Source organism: Crinia signifera, chromosome 1, assembly GCF_055691185.1.
Source record: "Crinia signifera chromosome 1, ASM5569118v1, whole genome shotgun sequence".
NCBI classification, from domain to species: Eukaryota; Metazoa; Chordata; class Amphibia; order Anura; family Myobatrachidae; genus Crinia; species Crinia signifera.
The window spans coordinates 77,049,647-77,072,812 of NC_139217.1; the positions used below are offsets into that span (position 1 = coordinate 77,049,647).

At 45.1% G+C, this 23,166-nt stretch overlaps 1 pseudogene; it reads right to left on the reverse strand.

The window, feature by feature from the left end:
• Positions 1-350: 350 nt before the first annotated feature.
• The window catches only part of LOC146024099 (piRNA biogenesis protein EXD1 pseudogene), a 25,751-nt pseudogene continuing 2,935 nt past the window's right edge, over positions 351-23,166 (reverse strand).

The following is a 23,166-nucleotide window of genomic DNA, read 5'->3' on the forward strand; positions in this document are numbered from 1 at the left end:
AAAACTACTCAACCTGCCCTGCAGACACCTCAAACAAGAGGTTGTGATGCGCCGGAACTCCACCCTCTATATTCTGCAGAGGATGGAGGAGCAGCAAAATGCCATTCAAACCTACACAGCCACCTACAACATAGGCAAAGGAGCGAGGATGCACCTGACTCAAGAGCAAGTGCATATACTAAAGGGGATATAATAAGGAAGGGGGGTTATGTTTGGCCAGTAGGTTCCGCTCCTTTGCAGCTCTGTAGTGCAGCTATTCCATTCATTGGCTTCTCTTTTTGACCTGTGTAAGAAACCCTTGGCCATTGACAATGTATTGCTTCCGCTCGCCTAACTTGCTGGAAAAAAATTTATTTTGGAAGCTCCGAGCAGATCTCAGTGCGGCCCAAATCATCCGCTGCTCCTTGGCTATATGTATTTAAATAGCCATCAACCAATGATGTAAAATCAGCTAACATGGCATCCAACAGTGCTAGGCGCAGAGCCAAGTGTTGTAAGACTTCCAGAACCAATTCTTTCAGCAAATGTGTAGACATTGGACGATCAAGCCATATATTGGAGTTATCCTTTAATAAAGTTTGCTTGTAAGTCAGGAATGAAACTTGTGAAGATGGCATGTTGAGATGTCGAGTCAAACCTTCCTTAAGGGAACATGTACGATTAGGAAGGAAGCCCCCGGTTTCCATGAAGAACAGGTATACATCTCCTACCTGTGTATCAAAGACATTACAGAACCACCCCATATTTGTGGGACGAGACATCCCCAGCCAGCGACAGTCATGGACCACTTTTAGAATGCTTTTGTCTTTATGCACCATTTGTAGCCCGTTTCTGAAAACTCCAGGCCCCAAGAGTAGGACATCCAAAAGATAAACGCATCTTTTCGTAGCCACCTGCAGCCAGCACAACTTTCCATGGCGACACAAGTTCAGTCCCACTGCACCTAAGCTCAGGAATTTCTGGCTCTGTAGATGTCGAATTGCAGGACCAAGCATAGGCTGAAACTGGTCTATCACAACATAGTCTGCATCTTCATGCTCAACTGTCAGTTTAATGGCCTGTAGGATACTGTCATGCTTCCCATGCGGTGCAGGTAGGTCAGGCTCTCTCGCTTCCCCGGCAGGTTTCCCAGCATCTTCAACGCTCTCTTGTGATAAGGTTTTATCTCTTTCATTAGCTGTATTTTCTGGCTCTTGACTTGAAGGACCAGACAATTTTTCTTGGTTCCACTTTCAGAATGGTATGCCCAAGGAAGATTTTTGTTCCAGGCACTTCTTTCCCAGTTGCTAAATCCTTAACTTTTCTTAAAGTGATTGTACGGCTTGCATCAATACTCATTGGCATTCCCTGAAAGCATCCATTGATGGTTGTAAATTTGATATTCTTCCCAATGACCTTCGTTAGGAAGCTGGTATCAGTTACTACGTCAATGCTAAACAGGTATTATGGTCACAGGACCAAGCACAGCACACACCGCCGGCAGCAACTGCAAACAACCGCACCCTCCTAAAGACATTTTAGCACAAATCCCCAAGGAGAGTCAAAGGGTGTTGGTGGTTGCGATGCCGGACCTTCCCATCACTGTGGTGGAGGATTACTTTGTTGACAGCATCCAAGTAGACATGTCAGACAGTCCTTACCTGTACTGGCAGGACAAAAAAGGCAGTTTGGAAGCTCCTGTACAAAGTCAAACTGGCTCTATTTTACCTAAGTTGCCCCCCTCCAGAGTTTTGTGGGGAACATGGTCAGTGAGCAGTGTAGAAGGTTGCTTCCGCAAAATGTGGAGAAGATGATGTTCATCAAAATTAATTGGATAAGGATGAGGACAACATCTTGCCTCTATAGAGCCAGTTTGTGCAGGGAGAGGTGACTTGCTTCCTTTCTTGTGGGGCCTAAACAAACCAATCATTTCCGCCACAGTCGTGTGGCAGACCCTGTCACTGAAATGATTGGTTTGTTAGTGTGCATGTCCTATTTACGCAACATAAGGGTGGGTGGGCGTTCCCAAGGACAATTCCATCTTGCACCTTTTTTTTGCCATTATGTGCTTTTTGGGGCCTAGTTTTTCAAACAGCCATCCTGTCTGCCGCTACAGTGCCACTCCTAGATGAGCTACGTGTTTGTGCCGCCCACTTGTGTGGCTTAGCATACGTACCCAGCTACCTTGGTGCAACCTTTTGCCCTAAAAACAATATTGTGTGGTGTGAGGTGTTCAGAATAGACTGAAAATGAGTGGAAATGAATGATATTGAGGTTAATAATAGCGTAGGAGCAAAAAAACAAAAAAAAAACAAAAAACAACAACGTTTTTATGCTTTTTTTTAACCCCTTCCCGACATTTGACGTACATTTACGTCATGGCCGGGATGTACTTCCCGACACATGGCATAAATGTACGTCATGCCATTTAACTGTCACCGCGTCTATAGACGCGGTGACAGTTTAAACATGTCTGCTGTCCCTGACAGCAGACATGTCCCTGCATGCCCAGGGGGGGCTGCGATGCCGCCCCCCCGTCGGCGATCGCTGTGATTGGCTGTTCAGTGTGAACAGCCAATTACAGCGTTTTCTGTGTCACCGGCGAATAACGTTCGCCGGTGACACAGGGATCGGTGGTGATTGGTGCTGTAAAGTACAGCACCAATCACCACGGGGTGTAAGGGTGACACTGGTGTCACCCCACCTCACCCAACCCGCCCCCAAAGGCCGTGATTGGTTCGTCGGACCGACGGACCAATCACAGCCATGGAGGGGGGTTTAAACTAACGGTGACTGCACTGCAGACGCCATTCCGGTCTGGAATTGCGTGCAGTGCGGTCACCGTGCCAATCTGCCGTTTTACTGACCTGATCCTTGCAAAATACTTACCTGATCACAGCTTGTAGCGTTCCTGGAGCTTGTGACTTCCTGTGTTGTGCTGTGCTGTGTTGTGCTGCTGTGCTGCTGCAGTGTGTTCCAGTTATAGATAGAGAGAGATAGAGAGAGAGAGATAGAGAGAGATAGAGAGGGCTAGTGACAGAGAGTGCTACATTTTGTGCTGCTGCAGTGTGATAGAGTTATAGATAGAGAGATAGAGAGAGATAGAGAGATAGTGACAGATTGTGCTATATATTTTTTATATATATACAGCTGTACTGCGTGTGCAACTGACTGCTGCCCCCCCCCCCCTTTTGTGCTGATCAGTATAAATTAACTGATCAGCAACTTTTTGGGGGCACAGGTTTTTTTTTTATATATATACCAGTGCTGCTGCAGTGTCATAGAGTGGTAGATAGTGAGAGATGGAGATAGAGAGAGATAGTGATAGAAAGTGCTATATTTTGTGTCTGCTGCCCCCTTTTTGTGCACCCCCAGCAACTTTTTGGGGGTGCAGGGGTTATTTTTTATATATATAACTGTCAGTGCTGCTGCTGCAGTGTCATAGAGTGATAGATAGTGATAGATAGTGATAGATAGTGAGAGATAGAGAGAGATAGAGAGAGATAGTGACAGAGAGTGATAGAGAGTGCTATATTTTGTGTCTGCTGCCCCCCCCTTTTGTGCTGATCACTATATCTGAGGTGATCAGCAACTTTTTGGGGGTGCAGAGGTTTTTTTTTATATATACCTGCCCGTTGCACTGTCAGTTGCACCAAAGGTTGTGCACCTGCTGCCCCTCACTGGTAATCAGTGTCGCATCACTGATCACCTTTTTTTTTTTTTTTTTGAGGGTGCTGTGGGGTCTTTTTTTAATTTTTTTTTATCAATTTTTTTTGATCAAATTCCTGTTGCCTTTGAGCGCTGTTCAGTGACGGACGTTACTGACCAACATCTGTGCTCAATTTTTGGCGCAGGACCTTTTTTTTTTATTTCTGCACTACATACACACTACACACTACATACTACATTGAAATAAAGTTTGTACCCCCCCTACACTATACACGTGTTGAAACATTTCACTACCAGAAACACAAAAATAAAAATGGCATCCCAAATGTCATCCCAAATGTCATCCCAAATGTCATCCCAAATGTCATCCCAGTCATCCAGAAGAATGTATTCAGCGGAGGAGGCATATGCCATGCTTGCCTCTGACTCTGACACAGCCAGTGAGGCAAGCGGGGAATTTGAAGGATTCATCTTAAGCTCCTCTTCCTCCTCTAGTGATGAGGGACCCCCTCAAAGACGCCCCCGTAGAGCAGCTGAGATCCCCCCCCCAATAATTGATCTCGTATGGACCCCACCACCAGACAATTTTGAGCCCCAGGTTCCTGAGTTTTTGGCCATCCCAGGAATCCAATTTGATTCAACAGGTCTCAGAGAAATTGACTTTTTCAAATTATTTTTCTCTGATGATTTTATAAATTTAATGGTGGACCAAACTAATTTATATGCCCAGCAGTTTATTGCTCAAAACCCCACGTCATCATTTGCTAGGTGGACCCCTGTAGATGCAGTAGAGCTGATGACGTTTTGGGGTCTGGTGTTTCATATGGGCATAGTAAAAAAGCCAGAAATTAGGCAATATTGGAGTACAGATGTTCTGTACAGCACCCCACTTTACCGTATGGCCATGACCCGGAATCGTTTTGAGTTAATCCTTAAATTTTTGCATTACAACGATAATGCACAGTGCCCACCCAGAGATGATCCCACCTTTGACCGGCTATTCAAAGTCAGGCCGGTCATTGATCACTTCAGTGCCAAATTTGAAGAGATGTACATCCCAGATAAATTCATTTGCATAGACAAGTCCCTTATACATTTTAAAGGAAGGGTTAAATTCCGCCAGTACCTTCCCAGTAAGAGGGCAAGGTATGGCATAAAAATGTATAAGCTGTATGAAAGCACCTCAGGGTACACCCACAGGTTTAGGGTATATGAAGGGAAGGATTCAAGAATTGAACCGCCAGAATGCCCCCCCTCCCTCGTAGGTGTTAGTGGAAAAATTGTCTGGGATTTAGTGCACCCCTTCCTGGATAAAGGTTATCACCTCTATGTGGATAACTTTTACACCAGCATCCCCCTGTTTAAGGCCCTTGGTTCAAGAGGTACAGCAGCTTGCGGTACTGTGCGCAAGAACCAAAGAGGCCTCCCAAAAACGCACATTGCCCAAGTAATGAGAAGGGGTGAAAGCAGGGGAATATGCACCGAAAATATGTTGTTGGTCAAATATAAGGACAAGAGGGATGTCCTTATACTGACAACAATTCACGGAGACAGTACCACCTCCGTCCCTGTACGAGGTACCAGTACCCACACCTCAAAACCTAATTGTATCTTGGATTACAATAGGTACATGGGCGGAGTGGATCTTTCAGATCAGGTACTGAAGCCGTACAGTGCCCTGCGGAAAACAAAAATCTGGTACAAGAAGCTGGCCGTGTATATCATCCAGATGGCACTGTATAACGCTTACGTGCTATTCCGTTCTACCAGCCAGAGGGGGACATTTATGCACTTTCAAGAGGAAGTCATAAAGGGCCTAATATTTGGGAACCAGCAGGCAGAGGGCCCCAGTACTTCTAGTACTGGCCCCCGTATTGTACCAGGGCAGCATTTTCCTGATGAAATCCCCTCCACTGGAAAAAAGGGCAGGACACAAAAAAGGTGCAAAGTTTGCTATAAAAAGGGAATAAGAAAGCAAACTATTTTCCAGTGTGACACTTGCCCCGACAAACCCGGCCTATGTATAAAGGAGTGTTTTAAAATATACCACACATCTATGGATTATTAGGTTCATCATTTTACCGTGCTTCTGGGGTCTTGCTAATGCCACATAGCACCCACCATTCATTCCACTAGAATCTGAGCCGCAAAATCCAAAAATCACTCCTTCCCTTCTGAGTCCTGCCATGCACCCAACTGGTATTTTTTTGTCACATGTGAGGCATTGCCGTACTCGGGAGAAATTGGGGCACAGATTTTGGGGTGCTTTTTCTCCTTCATACCTTATGAAAATGAAAAATTTTGAGCCAGAACTGCATTTTTGTGTAAAAAAATGTAATTTTTCATTTTCACTGCCCAGTTGTATCAAAATTGGTGAAACCCCTGGGGGTTTGAAATGTACACTATACCCCTAGATGAATTCCCTGAGGGGTGTAGTTTGCAAAATGCGGTCACTTGTGGGGGGGTTCCACTGTATTGGTGCTTCGGGGGTCTTGCTAATGCGACATAGCACCCACCAAAATTCCACCAGAATCTGAGCTGCAAAATCCAAATATCACTCCTTCCCTTCTGAGTCCTGCCATTTTTTGGTCACACATGAAGCATTGTCGTACTCGGGAGAAATTGGGGCACAGATTTTGGGGTGCTTTTTCTCCTTCATACCTTATGAAAATGAAAAATTTTGAGCCAGAACTGCATTTTTGTGTAAAAAAATGTAACTTTTCATTTTCACTGCCCAGTTGTATCAAAATTGGTGAAACCCCTGGGGGTTTGAAATGTACACTATACCCCTAGATGAATTCCCTGAGGGGTGTAGTTTGCAAAATGGGGTCACTTGTGGGGGGGTTCCACTGTATTGGTGCTTTGGGGCTCTTGCTAATGCGACATAGCACCCACCAAAATTCCACCAGAATCTGAGCTGCAAAATCCAAAAATCACTCCTTCCCTTCTGAGTCCTGCAATGCACCCAACTGGTATTTTTTGGTCACATGTGAGGCATTGCCGTACTCTGGAGAAATTGGGGCACAGATTTTGGGGTGCTTTTTCTCCTTCATACCTTATGAAAATGAAAAATTTTGAGCCAGAACTGCATTTTTGTGTAAAAAAATGTAACTTTTCATTTTCACTGCCCAGTTGTATCAAAATTGGTGAAACCCCTGGGGGTTTGAAATGTACACTATACCCCTAGATGAATTCCCTGAGGGGTGTAGTTTGCAAAATGGGGTCACTTGTGGGGGGGTTCCACTGTATTGGTGCTTTGGGGGTCTTGCTAATGCGACATAGCACCCACCAAAATTCCACCAGAATCTGAGCTGCAAAATCCAAAAATCACTCCTTCCCTTCTGAGTCCTGCCATGCACCCAACTGGTATTTTTTTGGTCACATGTGAGGCATTGCCGTACTCGGGAGAAATTGGGGCACAGATTTTGGGGTGCTTTTTCTCCTTCATACCTTATGAAAATGAAAAATTTTGAGCCAGAACTGCATTTTTGTGTAAAAAAATGTAACTTTTCATTTTCACTGCCCAGTTGTATCAAAATTGGTGAAACCCCTGGGGGTTTGAAATGTACACTATACCCCTAGATGAATTCCCTGAGGGGTGTAGTTTGCAAAATGGGGTCACTTGTGGGGGGGTTCCACTGTATTGGTGCTTTGGGGCTCTTGCTAATGCGACATAGCACCCACCAAAATTCCACCAGAATCTGAGCTGCAAAATCCAAAAATCACTCCTTCCCTTCTGAGTCCTGCAATGCACCCAACTGGTATTTTTTGGTCACATGTGAGGCATTGCCGTACTCGGGAGAAATTGGGGCACAGATTTTGGGGTGCTTTTTCTCCTTCATACCTTATGAAAATGAAAAATTTTGAGCCAGAACTGCATTTTTGTGTAAAAAAATGTAACTTTTCATTTTCACTGCCCAGTTGTATCAAAATTGGTGAAACCCCTGGGGGTTTGAAATGTACACTATACCCCCTAGATGAATTCCCTGAGGGGTGTAGTTTGCAAAATGGGGTCACTTGTGGGGGGGTTCCACTGTATTGGTGCTTTGGGGGTCTTGCTAATGCGACATAGCACCCACCAAAATTCCACCAGAATCTGAGCTGCAAAATCCAAAAATCACTCCTTCCCTTCTGAGTCCTGCCATGCACCCAACTGGTATTTTTTGGTCACATGTGAGGCATTGCCGTACTCGGGAGAAATCGGGGCACAGATTTTGGGGTGCTTTGTCTCCTTCATTCCTTGTGAAAATGAAAAATTTTGAGCCAGAACTGCATTTTTGTGTAAAAAATGTAATTTTTCAGTTGCACAGCCCAGTTGTATCAAAATTGGTGAAACCCCTGGGGGTTTGAAATGTACACTATACCCCTAGATGAATTCCCTGAGGGGTGTAGTTTGCAAAATGGGGTCACTTGCTGGGGGGTTCCACTGTATTGGTGCTTTGGGGGTCTTGCTAATGCGACATAGCACCCACCAAAATTCCACCAGAATCTGAGCTGCAAAATCCAAAAATCACTCCTTCCCTTCTGAGTCCTGCCATGCACCCAACTGGTATTTTTTGGTCACATGTGAGGCATTGCCGTACTCGGGAGAAATCGGGGCACAGATTTTGGGGTGCTTTGTCTCCTTCATTCCTTGTGAAAATGAAAAATTTTGAGCCAGAACTGCATTTTTGTGTAAAAAATGTAATTTTTCAGTTGCACAGCCCAGTTGTATCAAAATTGGTGAAACCCCTGGGGGTTTGAAATGTACACTATACCCCTAGATGAATTCCCTGAGGGGTGTAGTTTGCAAAATGGGGTCACTTGTGGGGGGGTTCCACTGTATTGGTGCTTCGGGGGTCTTGCTAATGCGACATAGCACCCACCAACATTCCACCAGAATCTGAGCTGCAAAATCCAAAAATCACTCCTTCCCTTCTGAGTCCTGCCATGCACCCAACTGGTATTTTTTGGTCACATGTGAGGCATTGCCGTACTCGGGAGAAATTGGGGCACAGATTTTGGGGTGCTTTGTCTCCTTCATTCCTTGTGAAAATGACAAATTTGGAGCCAGAACTGCATTTTTGTGTAAAAAAATTAATTTTTCATTTTCACTGCCCAGTTGTACCACAATTGGTGAAACCCCTGGGGGTTTGAAATGTACACTATACCCCTAGATGAATTCCCTGAGGGGTGTAGTTTGCAAAATGGGGTCACTTGTGGGGGGGTTCCTAACTTTTAGCATCTTATGGTGCCTAGAAACCTACATGGTGCCTAAAAAATAATCTCATAAAAAGGAGGCTCCAAAATCAAGTAGGTGCTCCTTCTATTATGAAGCCTGTGGTTTGGTCAACGTGCACACTAGGGCCACATATAGGATATTTATGAAAACAAAAGAATTGGGGGAATCAATTTTTAGTCACATTTCTCTAGTAAAATGTACTGTGTTCCTTAGAAAAATGTATTAAAATTGCAAATCTGCAAAAAAAATGAAATTTTGAAATTTCACCTACACTTTGTTTTAATTCCTGTGAAACACCTAAAGGGTTAACAAACTTCCAAAATGCTGTTTTGAATACTGTGAGGGGTGCAGTTTTTGAAATGGCATCATTTATGGGGGTGTCTCACATACAAGTCCCTCAAAGTCACATCAGAACTGAACTGGTCCCTAAAAAAATCAGTGTTTGAAATTTTCTTGAAAATTTGAAAATTTGCTATTCATATTGTAAGCCTCCTAGTGTCCAAAAAAAATAAAAGGAAGTTGAAATAATGATGGAAACATAAAGTAGACATATGGTCTATGTTAGTTATTAACTATTTTGAGTGGTATGATTATTTGTCTCACAAGCAGAAAATGTAACATTTTGCAAATTGCTAAATTTTCCATTTTTTTTTGACATTTTGGTATTTTTCACAAAAAAACACAGACTGTATCGACGAAAATTTACCACTAACTTGAAGTACAATGTGTCACGAAAAAACAATCTCAAAATCACTGGGATAAGTAAAAGCAAAAAAAAGTTATCCCCACTTAAGTGATACATGTCAGATTTGAAAAAAAGGGCTCTGTCAGGAAGGCAAAAACATGCTGTGTCAGGAAGGGGTTAAAAAAAAATCAGAACACAAAACACGATACACAAAATATGAAACACAAAAATGGTGGTGTTTTGGAACAGATCCAGATCCAAAACACTGCCCGAGATACAGACACAAGACGTGTTTCACGGAACACGAAAAGTGCCCGGTGAACATCTCTAAATTTAGTACATTGGCATTCACTTGAAAACAAGACATCAGCGAATAATAGTTGTACTGGTGGTGGTGGCTGTAAACTGGTGTGGACATCTGTAGCTCTGGGGGCACACTTGAGAACAGCTCAAGGTACACTAGTGTGCCACGGCACAGTTGCTGAAAAACGCTAGTGTAGACCCTCGTAAATACTAGGCATTCATAACTAGGCATTCATTGATGACATAGCTGGAAGAATTCCCAGTAATGAAATCTATCCTTCCAGTATATAAAGTGAATGTGATTCTGAATTAAGCGATCTCTATAATGAGAATGTAATCGGTTCCTGGAAATAGGAGTGGGAACTGGGGCAATACGTGTGCAGTTTTGCTCATTCATTTGTACCATACTTGCCTACTTTTGAAAATTAGAATCAGAAAGATTACAGTAGGATTATAGTACAGTCAAGTGGAAGTGTTACACTCTTCCCAAAGGGTGTGTCTAGTTCAACAAATGGGTGTTTCTATTCTTAAATGCTTGTTGTTGCAAACTATTTCTATATAACATTAGTAACAATATATTTGGAGTCCTGATGGAGAAAGTAAAATTATTATTATTATTATATTTTGGAAATATTTTAAAATATTGATACTAACATTCCTGTCTACAATATGGGGTTCCTTGTTGGCAGTTTTATATTCGCTGTGATATTTATTTTCATCAGCACAGTATACAATAAATGCAGTAAATTCCAAATGCAATTTGACCTTGTGTGAATTCATTTTTAAGCATATATTGTGTATTAAATGTATTTGATTGTGCAGACTGGACTGTCTGCAACTTGTAGGCAATGCCTATATTTCTTGGATGTGTTGTTTTCTGTATCATTATTGCATAATCTAAATCACTATGGACATCAGATACTCTAATTAGCAAATGTGTTTAACTAAAGAAAAATGGCTAACAAAATTTATTTTAAAGGCCCCATACACAAGTGCAACTTATCGCAACTTAAATACGGATTCCCTTGGCTGGTGGTCAGGAGCTCCATCTGACTGTGACACGCGATCTTCTCACACTCTCATGCCTTCCAGTCAGCATGGTGGTGGGGAGCTGATTCAGGGAGACGGGCAGGGCAAGTGGGGCTGCGGGGTTATGGAATAAAGCTACTAGTACTGGATTAGAGGCAGAACTAGCAACCGGTGCATTGCTCCAGGCTCCGCTATAATGAAGGTGGTAGGATTATGTGCTAGGAGGCTCCAACAAATATTTTGCCAAGGGCATCAAATTTGTTATGGCGGCTCTGCTCCATCCTCTGCTTGCTCATCTGCCTGCCGACTGCACCACCAGATTCCCATAAAATGAACATCTAAAACATAAAAAATATTTTTAAAACCTGCAACTTTTCCAACATCTAGGCAGGCAGCAGGCTGCAAGAGGGGTAGCAGGTGGATGGTGGTGTGAGTGTGTCAGGTGGGCAAGCAGAGAATGTGATGCCAGAGGAAACATTTTTGTGATTGCACCCAAGCACATAATCCCACCACCTTCATTGTGGTGGGCCCTGGAGAGGTGCAGCAGTGACAGGGAAACAGAGAGGTGCAGCAGTGATAGGGAAGGAGAGGGGCAGCAGGGGAGGAGAGGTGCAGGGGTTACAGAGGGATGGGGAGTTGCAGGGGTGACAGGGATGGAGAGGTTCAGGGGTGATGTGGGGGCTTAGAGGTGCAGGGGAACATAGAGGTTCAATGGTGATAGAGAGTTGCAGGGGTGACAGGGACAGATAGGAAGAAGGAGTGAGAGATGCAGGGGTGACAGGAGGGAGTGAGAGATGCAGGGGTGATTGATACGGAGAGAGGAGGGAATTAGATGTGCAGGGGTGAGAGTGGCGCAGAGAGGTGCAGGGGTGACAGTAGGACGGAAGATGGGAAGGAAGAAGTGAGAGGTGCAAGGGAATCAGATGGAAGGAGAGGTGCAGAAAAGGAGGGACTATCTAAATTGATGCACATTATCTTAGGGCCCCCCTGTTTTAAATACCCCAGGCCCTCCAGAGCCTTAATCCTGCTTTGACCCCCAAGCAGGAGAGGCGCACTCCCAGTCCTGCATCCCCTGCTGTCCTGTCACTGTGTCCTCTGTGGCTGCTGCCGGGCGGCTGCTGCTGCGCCTGTCATACATACATGACAGGCAGCAGCACCGACAGCACAGAACTCCCTCAGGCTTCTTAATCACCTGGTCATCAGCAGGGACGGAAATGGGGCGGGGCTACACGGTGGAGGGGGTGGGGCTACATGGAACAGAAGGGGCGGGGTTACAAGGAGAGCTTGTCTGATGAAAAAAGGAAGCAGGAAAGGATGACCTGCCAGCCTAAATTAGGTGAGTAAATTGTGGGCTGGTAACTGGTATGGGCATATGTATAGGCAGTGCCACTGCTGTCAGCAACTGGTGTGGGCATATGTATAAGCAGCGCTACTGCCGTTGGCACCTGGTGTGGGAATATGTACAGGCAGCACTAATGCCATCGGCAACTGGTGTGGGCATATGTATCGGCAGCACTACTGTTAGCAACTGGTGTGGGCGTATGTATAGGCAGCGCTACTACTGTCAACAACTGGTGTGGGCATATGTACAGGCAGCGTACTGCCTTTGGCAACTGGTGTGGGCATATGTACAGGCAGTGCTACTGCCGTCACCAACTGGTGTGGGCATATGTACCGGCAGCGCTACTACTGTCGTCAACTGGTGTGGGCCTACTGTATGTATAGGCAGCACTACTACCGTCGGTTACTGTGGGAATCATGTATAAGCAGCGCTACTACTATCAACAACTGATGTGGCCATTACGTATAAGCAGCGCTACTACTTTCGGCAACTGGTATGGCCATTATGTATAAGCAGTGCTATTACTGTCGACAACTGTGGGCATGTGCAGGAGTACTTGGGCCATTACGTGTAGCATAATGTGTGTCATTATGTCATATGGGCATTATGGTGTGTGGCATCATGTGTAATGGGCATTATAGTATGCTGCATATTATGTAAGGGGCATCATGATGTGTGGCATAATGTATAATGGCATTACTGTGTATGGTATAATGTGTAATGGGCATTACGATGTGTAGCAAAATGTGTAATGGGCATTACGGTGTTATTGGTACTTTTATATGGCCCCCTTCCCCATGAAGCCACGCTCCTACATTTTTGCCGCGTGCCTTCGGCGCGCACTTTTTCTGTTTTGCCTGTAGTGGAAAGGCAGTCACCAATTCCCTTTCTGCCACAGGGCACCAAAATGTCTAGTTAAAGCACTGGTGCTGTGTAATGTGAATAAATTTGTGCTACTGTGTAGTGTAATTTGAAATGGGAGTACTATGTGTGGCCACACCACTTTAATGTGAGACCACACGTCTTTCTTTCGGTGTATGCTGTACCTTTCTAAAGTATGGGTGGGCGCAAATTTATAGTTTGCAGGAGGGCGCCGAACACCCTAGCACCAGCTCTGCCCCCAAGTTCAATAAAGTGATGCTGTAAAGCGGGAGCTCACTTAAAAGCACTGGAGGTCACAACAGCAGAGAGCCCCAATGACTGGCAGCCCTCCAGGAGCTCCACTCCCCACTGTAGGTGAGAATGAGCAGCATCTGAGGATGCAGATGGTGATAAATTCGGGCCCTGAATGACATGTAAATGTATGGGGGCATGAGTGGCATTCTATTTGGCATGTCTGAAAATGTCAGGGGCACGTGAGGAGCTGTAAGTGGTTTATTTAGCATCGGAGAGGCATGTGCAGGATGCGAGGAGGTCTAAGATACATGTTGGATGGTCTGAGTTTTATTTGGGGATACCTGAAAGGCATGTAGGGGCACGTAAGTGTGACTCCGAGAGGCGAGGAACGGGTACTAATTACCCAGGTCTGATTAAGGGACACTACGGGAACTGGGACCACCACTCACCCTGCCCCTCTACCGCATAGCAATATGGCATCTGCAGAAGTCAACTCTAGCTGTGCCGTGGTGATATCAATCTCACACCCTCTTTGATCTTCTTTTTTGAGGGCACAATAGTAACCCCCCCCCCAACAAAGTACCTGGGCCCAGCCATCCTCTCTACAGCCCAAACACGTATGAAAGTCTGAGGCATGTGGGGAAGTTTGAGTGGTGTCACCTTACAGGGTGGCCACAGATGCAACATGGGTGAAGCATGGACAACACCACAGTGTTACAAGTGATACTTACTGAGTTGAACTCCTTAATGTGTTTTTGCAAAATTAGGCTTGAAAGTAAATACAGGGCAGATAAGGGTTGATTTAATTATCCAGCTATTTTACATTCTGGATTTAACACCTTCCACTTTGGTACAAGCCCAGAGGCAGAACTCTGGGAGGCAGTGGAGTCATCTGCCGCCGGGCTCCAGCTCCCAAGGGGGCACCTCTCCTCTCCTGCAAGTTTGAATCAGTTAATTGAAAGCCATTGATATCACTTCTGTGGCTGACTCTCCCTCCCAGCAGGACCATAGAAGTCACAGTTTCTTTATTTTTAAACATAATATACATACATGCATACATACACACATACATACATATATATTTACTGTATGTAAGGTGCAGTGTGTGTGTGTGTGTGGGGGGGGGGGGGGCACCAATATTTATCTCGCCTCCGGGCAACAGGGACGAACTTACGCCACTGTACAAGCCTGTCTTACAGCACATTCCTACCCTTACAGTATCATTCTGAGGAGTACAGGAAATTGCCAGCACTCAATGATTTTGACCATGAAGTACAGAAACAGCTAGAGAAAGTAGTGGTCCCTGATGAACCTAGAATATCATTAGACTTCTAGCAACCAGTATATCATAAAGGGGCACCATAACTCATTAATTTCAGATGGTGCTGTCCAGGACCGCTTCAACATTCAATCTAATGGCATACTGTATATGCACAAAAATCCTCTTAGGAAAATAATTAATGAGCAGCTACTTTACAGCGCTTTCTATGACTATGGAAAGTGGCCATTTGGGTGAGGAATGTGCTCAAACGGTAGTGATCTCCGTTACTGGTTAAGAATGGCATTTCCCAAGGAGTTGGCACTACAGATCATTAACCTTTTTGGAGACAACTGAAAGGATAAAAAGAAAAAAGTAACTGACTTTCATTCATTCATCAATATATCATTTCTAGTAAAACAAGGAACCAAGTGAACTTATCTCAGACTACTCACTGCCCAGAAATAGAGAAAAACTATTATTACAGTTTCAGGATAATGTGTTTGGGGTCTCATGTTTTATGATATTCAATATGCACACTGGCGGATCTGTGGGGGGGGGGGGACACTTGGGCGCATACTCCACCTGCCATTTTTATTTTTGTGGAGAGCAGCAGCTCTTATCTCCATCAGGCTTTAGATCAGGCATGTCCAACGTTGGCCCTCCAGATGTTGTGAAACTACACATCCCAGCATGCTTTGCAATAGTTTTAGCATTCTCTAATAGCAAAACTGTGGCAAAGCATGCTGGGATGTGTAGTTTCACAACATCTGGAGGGCCAATGTTGGACATGCCTGCTTTAGATAGAGTTGGCAGCACTAGGGCATTGGTCCTATTGCTTAATCAGACATTGTATGTATGTATGTATGTATGTATGTATTGTATTCTAATGTATATACAGTATTATTCTGTATTTCTTCTTCTACCACTGTGGTAACAGTGCATGTTTATTTACAGTGTCATTATGTTTGTATTAAATCCAATCTCTTTCTCCTCATGGTGAGACTCAGTGGGAGAATATTACATATTTCCTAGTTAAATTGTCTCCTCTGGGTAGAACGCGAGACAGGCGTCACCTAAGTGAGAATTAAGCAGCCAGAAATAGGCTTCTCAGTTTTATGCTTTTAGTTAATAGGTGTACAGAGACTTGTCTCCTACTATTATAATAGATGTCATCTGGTACAGGGCTTTTGTAATACGTCTGTGAAACAAAGATGTGTCTTACTTTGGCCACAGCTAAGTGGAATGACATTTCTAATTATAATAGTTGACAGTCCAGTGCATTAATTTAACAAAAAAAATGCGTTGGTCAAAAGACAAAAACTACGAGAAATGTCTGCAAGAGGAAAAGACGCAATCATTTCTTCAAAAATCAATTTGCTTTAAGAAAAAAACCATTGCAGTGCATTACAGAGTGATCTCTCAGTAGCAGCATGTCTATTGCACGTTAATTACCAGAGAAAGGTATATTAGTATAAATGTTTTATAGGAATTACCACTGTGTTAAAGTGAGTTTAGAAAACAAAAACATTTGATATGTTCTAGTAGAGGAAACCAGGTATCTGGATGGATGATAGACATTGGGCCTATTCAATGCGGCAGGCAAGGGGGTTAAACGGGAATCGCTGAAAACAAGCGACCCTCGCCATTTAACCCCCGTGCCGGCCACTCACCCTATTCTACATTCCGGGGGAATCCTCGCTGTTAGATGACGGCAAGGATTCCCCAAACAGCTAGGCTCGCTGTTTTGGCACCCGCACACGCCTTTTCCCCATCGCTACAAAAACCTAGCGAGGTGGAAACGGCGTGTGCCACAGCTCGCAAAAGTCATTGAATACACCCCATTGTCTAGGTCAGGAATGGGAAACCTTGCTTCTCCAGCTGTTGTTGAACTACACATCCCAGCATACCCTGCTACAGTTTTACTGTTTGGCCCTGCAAAAACTGTAGCAGGGTATGCTGGGATGTGTAGTTCAACAACAGCTGGAGAGCCAAGGTTCCCCATCACTGGTCTAGGTCAACAGTCAATAGGTTGACACCATAAAGTCGACACGACACCAATAAACATGAAAAACTCATGTCAGCCTTTCCGTGTCTGCATTTTTGCTTGTATTGACCTTTTCCGGTGTCTTCCTTGTACTGTACATGTTCTTATTTTGGTGTCAACCTATACACAGGGGCAGGTTTAGAAGTGAGGGTTCAACAGAAATGGACGAGAAGCACAGAACCTTGGGCAGAATTCAGACCTGATCACACGGCTGCAAATTTGCAGGCTGGGTGATTATATATAGACTACACATACGTACAGCACATACTGTAGAATACACCCCAATATTGTATACCTCTGGGTACGAGTGCTCCCGATCCCCGAATTGAGCTTCAAGATTAGGACTGTGGCTTAATGTGTACTGGCAGCACTACAATGTGGTATATTGCTAACGAGGGGCAATTCATTTTATGAACTGGTCGCACTGTGTGATATAAATATGAACTAGTCCACTACTCTGGGGCATAAAATGAACTAAGTCACTACTATGGGGTATAGAATAAAATGGGGCTCTGTATATTGCAACAAAAAAGGACACAATATAGTGGGCATAAAATGACTGCAGAAAGAAGTGGCTCTGAAGAGGGAATGAGGAGAGGCCCCTTCAAAGTGTTGCTATGGGGCCCACGCTTTTGGCTATACCTGCGATCTCCTCTCACAGGTGATGCTCCTGTAGATTAAGGGATACACTTTTGAAGTTAAAGTCATTGAAAATGTTTTTTATATGTTCTATATTTAATTAAATGTTATATTTATGTCTTTTCATGATGATGAGCACAATATTTTCTGGTAACTGGCTAGATATAATTGCAGCAACATGCAGTCATTTTGAGATATGCGGTATAAAACATTTTCGTTTGGATTGTGCAAGACAAAAAGCCAGACAGACAGGCTTGTATGGGACCATTCATCACTGTGACTCTTACCAACATTCCGTTTCTCTGATTACTTATTCTGGTTGGAGCATAATAAATGGTTTAATCATTTTTCTTGTATTTGACAAAGACATTATTCAGTACGGAGCCGTTCTATTATTATACAACTAGTCATTTTAGTAGTACGAAATACAGGGAAAATGATGAACGGGAACACGGAAATATATACATCTCATTAAAATATGTGTCTAAAGCACTGTGTTTTATTTTACATACAGTATGCATTTTGTTTATTTTATTTAGTAGTAAAAGGAAGAGACAGTGCTATATGAATACAGGACAATCCATTGCTTTACTGTTTATATGGCGGATTAAGATTTGTGTGCAAGCCCATAGGCAAATGCAGGGGGAGGGGGGGTTTCTGGTTGTCCAGAAACCCCCCTCCTCTTGGCAAGTGCCTTAAATAATGATGATAGCGCTGGTATGTAATATGATCAATAGAGCTGCCACCACATCATGCAGTGTAAGGGACAGAGCTGCTGCACATGCCCAGTGTACCAGCTTCTTCTACCACATTTACTGTATGTGTGTATCTGAGTCCTCAAACATCGCAATAGACCAGAGAGTAGCTGCCAGGATGGAGAGACAGGAGCCTTACCATGAAGTGGGAGATTCTGAGCTTAGAAAGTGCAGTACTGTTTCTATTGTGTTTGTATATTTATTTATTAAATGTTTAACCTTTTTCTGACCACTTATCTTAATTGTATTCCATACAGTATCTACTGTACAAAAGGACCAATTTTCAGGGCTGTTTCTGCTCCCCCAGACTCCCGTACTTACTACAATGCGCTGCAGAGTGGGAAATTTTGGATTACATTTGTAAGCCCCTCTCTAAAAATCCTGCGTTTGCCACTGAAGCCTGATGGTTTACATGCAAATCAGATTTGTGGTCTGCAAATGCACAGGACCCATTGTGCGCATGTGCGATATTGCTCACACCCCCTAGTCACAACATGCTGCGGCATGTGGGGGGCGATGTCAGGATCCGTTGTTCTGTAGGCACGCCAGGCCCTGGGTCGTCAGTATACGCAACCTAGCGCACAGGTCTGAATCAGGCCTTTTAATTGTTTGGTATTGCACAGCCGCTCCCTGCAGCCATGCAATACCATATAATTCAGAATGTAGGTGCATACAAACAAATAAAGACCAGCAGTGCATATCATCAGGGCAGATACTTTTTTTAATAGTGTGCCTAATTTTACAGAAGTCATTGAGGCTATCAGCAGGAAGACCTGAGCAGGGTTGTCTTAACAGCAAAGCAATGCACTCGGGCCCCTACACACCCACTTACAATCAGCAGCCGGTCAGCATTCGGTACCTGCCTTAGAATAATTTCCAGAGGCACCAACTAAGGGAGCAGATACAGTCTATCCCTGCTCGGAGGCCTACAGAATTATGGGGCACTGGTAGGGGCGTTTTAAGAGAGGAGGAGGCCAGTGTGCACCCTCCTAAGGCCAGGCCACCTCCTCTCTACCAGGAGCAGTGCTGCATTGTGGGGGTCTGTGCACTAGTGCGCTCAGACTCCACTGAGCATGCGCAGGTCGCCACAGAGCCATTTTTCTGGTGATTTCCACAGCACTCCTTCCACCGCCGCTCTACTCTGGAGGGTAAGTATTAGAAAAATGGGTACAGCGTGTGCGGGGAGGGCCCCCCTGGGACTCAGGGGCCTGTGTGCACCGTGCTCACTGCACTCATTATAAATACGCCACTGAGCACTGGGCAGTTGCCCAGTGTGCTCATATGTTACAATGGCATGGACAAGAGGACATACAGTATGTGTGGGGTGCTGATGGGATGAGCTGGGTGTATCAGGACATGCCGTTTTGCACCTACTGTAGGACAGGCATATTTCATACTCCCAACATTTTCAATTTAGGACCTGCCGCGCCTACCCGAAAAGGAGGCATAGCCATGGGAGGGGTGGACATGATCTCATGTGGAGGGGAAATGGATGCGCAACGCAACCCCAGTTTTGGCATTTTGGGGGCACGCCAAGCTCTCTCTGAGCACCCTGGCAGCCCCCTCCTCTCCTCCCTGCACTGAATAGATGCCTATTCAGTGATCATCGGCTCCCCCAACTGTCCCCTTGTGAAGGATGTACTGTAGGTAGGATATTTGTACCCAGGACTGGCATATTTTCATCCAGATTAGGCATAACTGCACCCAGGAGAGGTATATTCAAATAAACGAGAAGGCAGCATCAGTGAATATTAAATTGGGATCAGCACAATTACAATAGCCCCGTCGCCCACACTTACACAGCACTTCCCCGCGACCGCTTCCCTAGAAATTGAACAGGATGCAGAAGATCCATCTATTCCTCTACAAGATTGACCAATCAGTTCCTGTCACTTTATAGCATACTTGCCTATTCTTGCTGATTCCACACCGGGAGATCCCTATAGAGGACACGCACGTGTTTGACGATAGTTGTGTAATTAGGCCACACCCCTTGTGTTTAAAATGATGCTATTAAAACTTATTTACCTTGGCGCTTAGAGATGATGTCATCTCCAAGCGCCACCCGGGCTGGCACTGCAGTGTAAACAGGGACACTGTGTTCCAAATACCGGGTTGGATCTTGGATTTTTGTGTAAAAGTGGTATACTGCAAAATGCTGAAAACTGGGACCTATGCCCCTTTGCCAGCCTATTTCAAGACTAAAATGGCATTGGCACAGGCAAAATACAATTGAGATTTGTGTCATGGGTTTTTTTTTTTGTTTGTGCAAAAATAATTTAATGATCCTGCTTAATTTAATTGTTTAAATATTAAAATTTTCTGAATAAGAAGCTGGAGCTCGAATAGGAATCTTCAGCCCTGTTAACACATTTATATATTTACACATAAATATTTATATTTTTGTGTTTGCATCATCATGGTGAGACTGTCGGTCTGGCTGCCTGGTGATCACAGAGGGGGAACACGACCGAGATTGTGCATACAAACTGAACGATATCGGCTGCCAATATCAGTTAGTGACATCACCATGACACGCTGAACATGCAGGTCGTTTGGTATATATATATATATATCTCTTATATATTTGGCTACATCTGTCACTCAAAGTGTGTCTGAAGCTGTAACGCTGGGTGGAGCCTCTGACTCACATGACTGACTCACACGACAGAGAACCAGCCCTCTCCATGTTACACAGCAAAGACACAGCTACTCACCAGACACACCAGGTGAGCGCCCGCCCCTCCATACCTCCCAACATGACCCTCTCCAGGAGGGACAGAATGCTCTGTTTGTGGAGACTTCCATCTTTATGATTGTCATCACCTGTTTTAAACAGGGTAATTGATAAGAAAGGTGTTTAAGCACAGGTGATGGTAATCCATAAATTAAGAAGAAAGTCCAGAAACAGAGCAATGTGTCCCTCCCCCCCATTCACGGCAACCCCACGATTAAATGGCACATGCAAAACACTGACATGGCTATGGTCGACAATTAAAAAGGTTGACATGAGTTTTTGAAGATTTATTTTTCACTTTTTCAATGTTTTCATATTCATTCTCATGTGTCGACATGGACACCAATGAAGTGCCACACTTATGTCAACATTTACATGTGTTGACCTTTCTGTGTTGATTTTTTCTTGTGGCGATTCGCGGCACCCCCCGGCGACCCCCCTCCCGCGATTCACAGCACACCCCCCCCAATTCGCGGCGACTCCCGCGATTTGCGGCCCCACCCCGTGACACACCCCCTCCTGCGATTCATGGCACCCCGCGACCCCCCCTCCCACGATTTGTGCCAACCCCCCAGGCCCCCCCTTCCTCGCGGTACCCCCCACCCCCCGCGACCCCCCCTACCGCGATCCCCCCCTGTCATTGCGGCAACCCCCCACCCCTGCGACCCACCCTCCCACGATTCACTGCAACCCCCCGCGTCCCCCCCTCCCACGATTCGCGGCACCCACACCCCCCCGCGACCCCCCCTCCCGCAATTCACGGCATCCACCAACGACCCCTCCTCCCGTGATTCGCGGACACACCTCACCTCCTCCCTCCCCCCCCCCACCCCCGCTCGCGATTCACGGCAACCCCAGGATTAAATGGCACATGCAAAACACTGACACGGCTATGGTCGACAATGAAAAAGGTTGACATGAGTTTTGGAAGATTTATTTTTCTTTTTTTAATGTTTTCATATTCATTCTCATGTGTCGACATGGACACCAATGAAGTGCCACACTTATGTCAACATTTACATGTGTTGACCTTTCTGTGTTGATTTTTTCTTGTAGCAATTTTTTTACAGTGACAACTATGTGCGCGTCAACCTACACATCATCAACCAATTCTTTGTATAATATATAACACCGGTTCTGTTTTACTGTAGGTGTTTTAAGTCAGATCTTTTAATGCTACTACTAGGTGATTCATCGCGCCCTACGGGCGCTCTTCACACCGTCGTAAGGGGCTGCGCCCCCTTAATTTGTGAACATTTGTATATGAGAAAGATGGTTAGAATTGTATGAAAGATGGCCTGTATTGCAACTTGAGTTATAGGTGAAATGTGTTAAATAGAGAGCATATGATTTGGAAGGGGGTGTGTATTGTTTTGTTTAATTAAAAAGCGGTTACAGAGTAAGATGTACATTGATAGTGTGGATGGTACAGTGACATGTGTGTGTGGGGGGGGGGGGGGCTGTGTGTGCATGTTGTTTAGGTGTGTGTGCGTGCAATAGTATAGTAGGGTGTTTTTGAGTCAGCGGCTCCCCACTGGCGGAGGTCACGACACAGGAAAACAGGAGGCTGGGTAGTGATAGGGGTGTGTGGACATAAGGGGGACTAAAGAGGAGGGTGGGAGATACTGTGCAGCTTCTGCCAGTGGGTGAGGGTCCAGTGTGGCAGCACAGGAGTACAGGATGGTGGCCCTGAGTCAGTGTCTCCTCCTACTGGGTGGGAGTTAGGGTACATGAGAGCAGGAGGCTGGGCTATGAGGCATGATAGGGGCATGTGGCCAAAACAGCGTCAGCGACTCCCCAGTGGTGGAAGTTACGGTTCAGGAGAGCAGGAAGCTGGGTAGTGATAGGGGTGTGTGAGTATACGGGGGACTAAAGAGGGGCTTAAGGGTGCCGCGAATTGTGGGAGGGGCGTGGGGGGTGCCGTGAATCAAGGGAGGGAGGGGGCGCAGGTGTCCGCGAATCGCAGGAGAGGGCGGGGGTCCGCAAAGCGTGGGAGGGGGCGTGAATTGCAGGAGGGGGGGTTGCGAATTGAGGGAGGGGGGGTGTGCGGGGGGTGACGTGAATTGTGGGAGGGGGCGTGAATCGTGGGGGAGGGGGGCGCGGGGGGTCCGTGAATTGCGGGAGGGGGGGCACGGGGCGCGATAAATCACCTAGTTGGTTATATATTCTTGTAGAAGGATGGTAGGATGTTGCTATCATTCAGAATGCATTTACATAAACAGTAATAGTAGCAGTAAAAGATCTGACTTAAAACACCTACAGTAAAACAGAACCGGTGTTATATATTATACAAAGAATTGGTTGATGATGTGTAGGTTGACGCGCACATAGTTGTCACTGTAAAAAAATTGCTACAAGAAAAAATCAACACAGAAAGGTCAACACA